We start from the raw sequence: 6085 nt of genomic DNA on the forward strand, positions 1-6085 counted from the left end.
TATATATATATATATATGTGATGTAGAGATTTACTCTCATAAGTCATGTCTTGAAAAACGTGGTGGACTCGTTGTGCCTCCTAAAGCTTGAGGCTTAACCTCGCCATCACGTCATGTCTCACGCCGTTTAAAACTTTAGGTAGAACAACTAGAAAACCAAAAGTTGGTTTCATTGGTGAAACAAAGAAGGAAAACAACAACGAAAGAAGCAAAAAGAGATAACGATATTTAATCGGTTTTGGTACACCTTTTAAATGCTAACGTAATATGTCATTTACATCGTGAACACCAGTGTAAACGCATATACGCCAAGATCATAAGACAAATTTCCTACTTATTCAACAACTCGAGTAGAAAATTTGTCCAAATTCATTCAACTTAACTCTGATACAAAACTCATTCGAGTAAAAAAAAAACTTTAAATCTATCATTTTTCATAACTAAAATTCAAAACCAAAAACTTGAACACACAAACCATAAGATAATAAATAGAGAGATAAAATGAAATTTAATATATTAAACGGAGACATGTGATGATATTAATGTATTAAATGGATGAGTTATCATCCAACCGTAGAATTACTAATTTACCATTATATTATTAATTAACTCGTAAAGTAATTTAATTAAAATGAATGGTTGATAATGGATCTCATAAATCTCATATCTTTTTAATGTTCTCAAATAATTAAATCTTTATACAGCAATGATTCATTTTACTCAAAAATTGATGAGAACCTTGACACAATTGGGCTTCTTTAGCAAGTCAAATGCTTCTTCCATATTCATTCTCCAATCTTATCTCATGTGTCAAAATGCAGTTTCCATTTTGATTGATTTATTTTTTTTTTTAATGAAAAAATCATTAAACTTTTTTATTTTGATTGATTAAGTTTTTTTTATAATTTTTTAATGAAAAAACCATTAAACTTTTAAATTTTGAATGATTAAGAATCTGAATTTAAAAAATAAAAATAAATAAATCATCAAATTTTTACTAGTCGGTTAATATAACTTTAATTGGGTTAAAAGGAGGTAGGTAACTAATTTTTAAAAATGCATAGTTTTATTTATTAAAAAAAATGTTCAACGACTTAATCAATCAAAATGAAAAAGTGTAAAGATTTTTTTTCATTCAAAAAGAGAAAGTTTAATGATTTTTTTCATTTAAAAAACAATTCAAGGACTTAATCATTAAAAATGAGAAAGTTTAAAGATACTTATATTCAAAAAAAAATAGCTTAGAGACTACCATTCAAAATGGAAAAGTCTGTTAGGTTTTTTTTGAAATTTTCTCTTAAAAAATGGTAATTTTGAATCATTTTTATGTAAATAACATGTTATAATACGATTTTATGTGTTTTTAAAAAAACAATAATGATTTTATTTTGGAATAAAATATAAATTTGAAGATATCATAAAAATTGAAATATATATATATATATCAATGTTCATATCAAATCAACTATTTAAAAATTCTCATTTTTTATGTAATTTCTTTAATTTAATTTTTATTATAATTTAATTTAAGTTTAATAATGAAATAATTTATATTTGGTTTAATATTATAAATTTTATAAAGATAATAATTAAGTATTATATTAGAATTCAATGATTATCTTAATTATATTTTAGATTTTTTATATTTAAAATGAGATGTTTATCCTGTATTTGATTATGTTTAATAGCAGTTAGTTACACAAATTCAGATATGAAACTTTAATAAGTTGTACTTACGCATAATCTACTTTCAATGTTGAATTTTAAGTAATATGCATTAATAAACAGTACTTTATACATATAAAATAGTTTTTAAATTTTTTTATCAAATACTTTATAAAGTAAGCTTACCACCAAAAGAGAGAAACCTAGCCTTCCAGTAAACATAAATGACGGGGCATACCCCACCTCATCAATCTCAATTTACCGACGTGCCCAATACTTGATGTGATGACTCCTATAGTATAGATATATATTAGGAATTAAAATATATATATTATATTAGTATATATATTGAGATAATAGTATACATTTCAATTTATCATTAAAATAAAAGAAATTGATAAATAAATAAAGGGTTAAATGTATGAAATAGCAACCTACTTTCATAAAATTTCTTATTATAGCATTTTACTTTTGTTTTTCTTTATTACAACAATGTACTTTCAAATTATTTTTTCTTAAGGCATTGAACTTTAAAAAATCTACCCATAATAGCAATAGGTAACCTGTTACCTTTTAAACCGGTCAACCCTTTGACTTTTTTGTTTGTGTGATTTTAATGAGGTGATGTGGATGCCACATCATTTTGATGACTTAACTAAAATAAAAATAAAAATTTATTTTAAATTATTATTAGTGATTTTCATTTTTCATTGCTATGATCTAAAAAATCATTTATTTATTTTTTACTTTTTCTTATTAAGTTGCATTCAAATAAAATATTATTGGAGTAAAATATTTATTAAATAAATATGAAACACCATTTTCGAGATATATTTTGTTTGTAATAAAGGTAATTTTTCTTATTTTATGTTGTTCAAATAAATACATATCTTTTAAAGTTATCTTTAAAATATTAACGAAATAAATTGTCATCTACATTTTTTTAATATTGTTATATTAATAAATAATTCAAAAAAGTCTAATTAATTTAATATATTTATACGTCAAGTAAAAAGTTTTTGAACAAATATAATATATTATTTAAAAGATAATATTTTTTGGTAAAAAAATGAACAATTCTTATTTTTTTTCTTCAAAAAACACATATTTTAAAAATATTAGCGAGATAAGTTGTGTTCTACTAGTTTTATTGATATTGGTATATTAATGAATAATTTAGAATTTTTTTAATTCATTTAATACATTTATTGAATAACATGTGTTTAATAAGAACTAGTAGATGCTATAATTAAATAATTTTGAAAGTACAATGATGTAGTAAGAAAGTCACATCACTATAGTACATGTGGACAGCCTACGTGGACAATGAGGTGGCATGAAAACCTAGTATAATGGGTAAATTTAAAAAAAAATGTTACCTAATACTATAATGGGTAAATTTTTCAAAGTACAATGTCCTAATAAAAAATAGTTTGAAAGTACATTGTTGTAATAAGAAAAACTGAAAGTACAATGCTATAATAAAGAAATTTATGAAAGTAGATTGCTATTTTGTGCATTTTGCCCATAAATAAATAAACTAAAATATCTATATGTTAACAAACTAAGGGACCGTTTATCAAACGTTTACTCGGGTAAGTGAACACCAAGTCACATTACCTTATCGGATGAATATGATAAATACCAAAAATCTTACAACGGTAAGAACGAGACAAAGACCAAAAGTCTTACCTGGTAAGTGAGAACGACGACTCTTACCACGGTAAGTGCTTACTCGGTAAATTGTTGCATACGATATTGTTTTGGTGGACTGAAATCTTATCGGTAAGTAAATGATAGTGTTAAATTTTACTGGTAAGCGTTTACCGTGTAAGTGTTTGGTAAATGACCCCTAAGTAAAATCGTTAGTCATATAAACAAAAAGTGACGTGAAATGGCAACTAGAGTAATTAAAATTGTAATTATTTAAAGTAAGAACTAGAATTGATATTAGGGGTGCTCAAAAACCCGACCAACCCAATGCGAAATAACTCAATCTGAGACATCGAGTTTTAAAATTTTCTAACCGTAAGTATTTGGTTGATATTGGGTTCCTATTATTGAAACTCAACCCAACCCGATATCCTTTTATTTTTTGGATTTAATATGATTATTGAATTTTTATTAATATATATATTAGACAATAACACTATAATGTAGGCTCTTCATATACACATCTTTTCAATCTATTCACATCTCTATATAACTCATTCGTATATATGTTCAGTAACCGTAAACATATATACGTAAATTGGGAAAATTAACTGAATGTGATATACGTAAGAAGTATGGATAAGTTGTATCAAATGGTTGACGATGAAAAATAAATTATGAGTAGATAAATAACATATTCAAGGTTAGAAGAATATTTTAATGTATCAAAGTATCAACCCAACCAACCCGTACGGTTTGGGTTGGGTTGGGTTGCGTTGCACTTTCGTTTGGATTAAGTTGGGTTAAGATTTTTTAAATCGCAAGAATTAGATTGGGTTGTTCAAATTTCTTTAACCCGATTAACCCAACCCATGAACACCCCTAGTTGATATTTAGGGGTTGTTTGGCAGTTGCTGAATGGTTTGGTGCATAATGGTTAAGTGGTCAGAATGGTTATGAGGGTCAGAATGGTTAAGTACTGAATGAAATAATGTTGTTTGGTAATTGTTATCTGAATGACAGTAAATTACCATTTTAACCCTCATTCACATTAGGGATGCCTTTGTATGACCTAAATTAACAACTGGCAGCAAACAAACAGCCCAACTCGTATCAGCTCCTTCACGTTATCTCTCTCTCCCGACATGAACATCTCCTTCACGGTATCTCTCTCGGCAGTTCTGGTCCGAACAACTCCTTCGTGGTATCTCTCTCTCTCTCCCGACGTGAACACTTGCATTCCCTGTTTCATCTCAAAGACGACCTACATCTCAAATTTGGGTTTGAATCGATATTTGTTTTTGTTTTATTAGGGTTTTCATTTAGGGTTTTGATCTAGCGACGTGAAGCGGCGACGTGAGGCGGCAACGACGACAGAGTGAGACCTGTTGGAAGAAGAAGACCGACGATCGTAGGGTGGGGGGAGCGATTTGAAGACCGGCGATCGTGTGTGGGGGGAGGGATTTGAAGACCGGCGATCGTGTGTGGGGGGAGGGATTTGAAGACCGGCGATCATAGGGTGGAGGGATAGGTTGTGAGCGATGTGTGAGGAACGTTGGGGGAGAGGGCAAATATGGAAAAAGAGAACTCTGAATGGTTTAGAGACCCTTTAGATGCAAAATGGTTAAGAGGAGAAATGTAACCATTCAGAGCCATTTTTTTTGCCAAACAACCTTGACTTCTTACCGATTAAGAGGTTGGCTCTTAATGTAACCATTAAAAGCCAAACAAACAGCCCCTTAATATATCAACTAATATGTCATTTACATTGTAAACACATATACGCCAAGATCATAAGACAAATTTCCTACTTATTCAACTACTCGAGTAGAAAATCTGTCCAAATTCATTCAACTTAACTCTTATATAAAACTCATTCGAGTAAAAAAATACTTTAAATCTATCATTTTTCAGAACTGAAATTCAAAACCAAAAACTTGAACACACAAACCTTAAGATAATAAATAGAGAGATAAAATGAAATTTAATATATTAAACGGAGACAGGTGATGATATTGATGTATTAAATGGGTAAATTATCATCCAACCGTAGAATTACTAATTTTCCATTATATTAGGGGCCGTTTACCGAACGCTTACTCGGGTAAGCACTTACCAAGTTACGTTACCTTACCGGATGAATATTGTAAGGACCAAAAATATTACCCGATAAGAGAGAAACAAGGACCGAAAGTCTTACCCAGTAAGTGAGAGTGATAGCTCTTACCACGGTTAACCTTCTCATTTTAATTGATTAAAATTTTGAACTATTTTTATAATGAAAAAACCATTAAATTTTCAAAATTTGAATGATTGAGACTCTGAATTTTTTTTTTAAAATAAATAAACCATCAAACTTTTACTAGTCGGTTAATATAACTTTTATTGGGTTAAAAGAATGTAGGTAACCAATTTTTAAAGATGCATAGTTTACTTATTAAAAAAATGTTTAACAACTTAATCAATCAAAATGAAAAAGTGTAAAGGTTTTTTTCATTCAAAAAGAGAAAGTTTAATGATTGTTTTCATTTAAAAAACAATTCAGGGACTTAATCATTAAAAATAAGAAAGTTTAAAGATTCTTATATTACAAAAAATAGCTTAGAGACTACCATTCAAAATGGAAAAGTCTGTTAGATTTTTTTGAACTTTTCTCTTAAAAAAATGGTAATTTTGAATCACTAGAAGCGTACTCGCGCAATGCAGCGATATATATCATGATTTTAATATTCATTTTATTCTTTATCTCAGTCGATGTTATAATATG

Source organism: Cynara cardunculus, assembly GCF_001531365.2.
Source record: "Cynara cardunculus var. scolymus isolate 2C chromosome LG 10, CcrdV1, whole genome shotgun sequence".
NCBI lineage: Eukaryota > Viridiplantae > Streptophyta > Magnoliopsida > Asterales > Asteraceae > Cynara > Cynara cardunculus.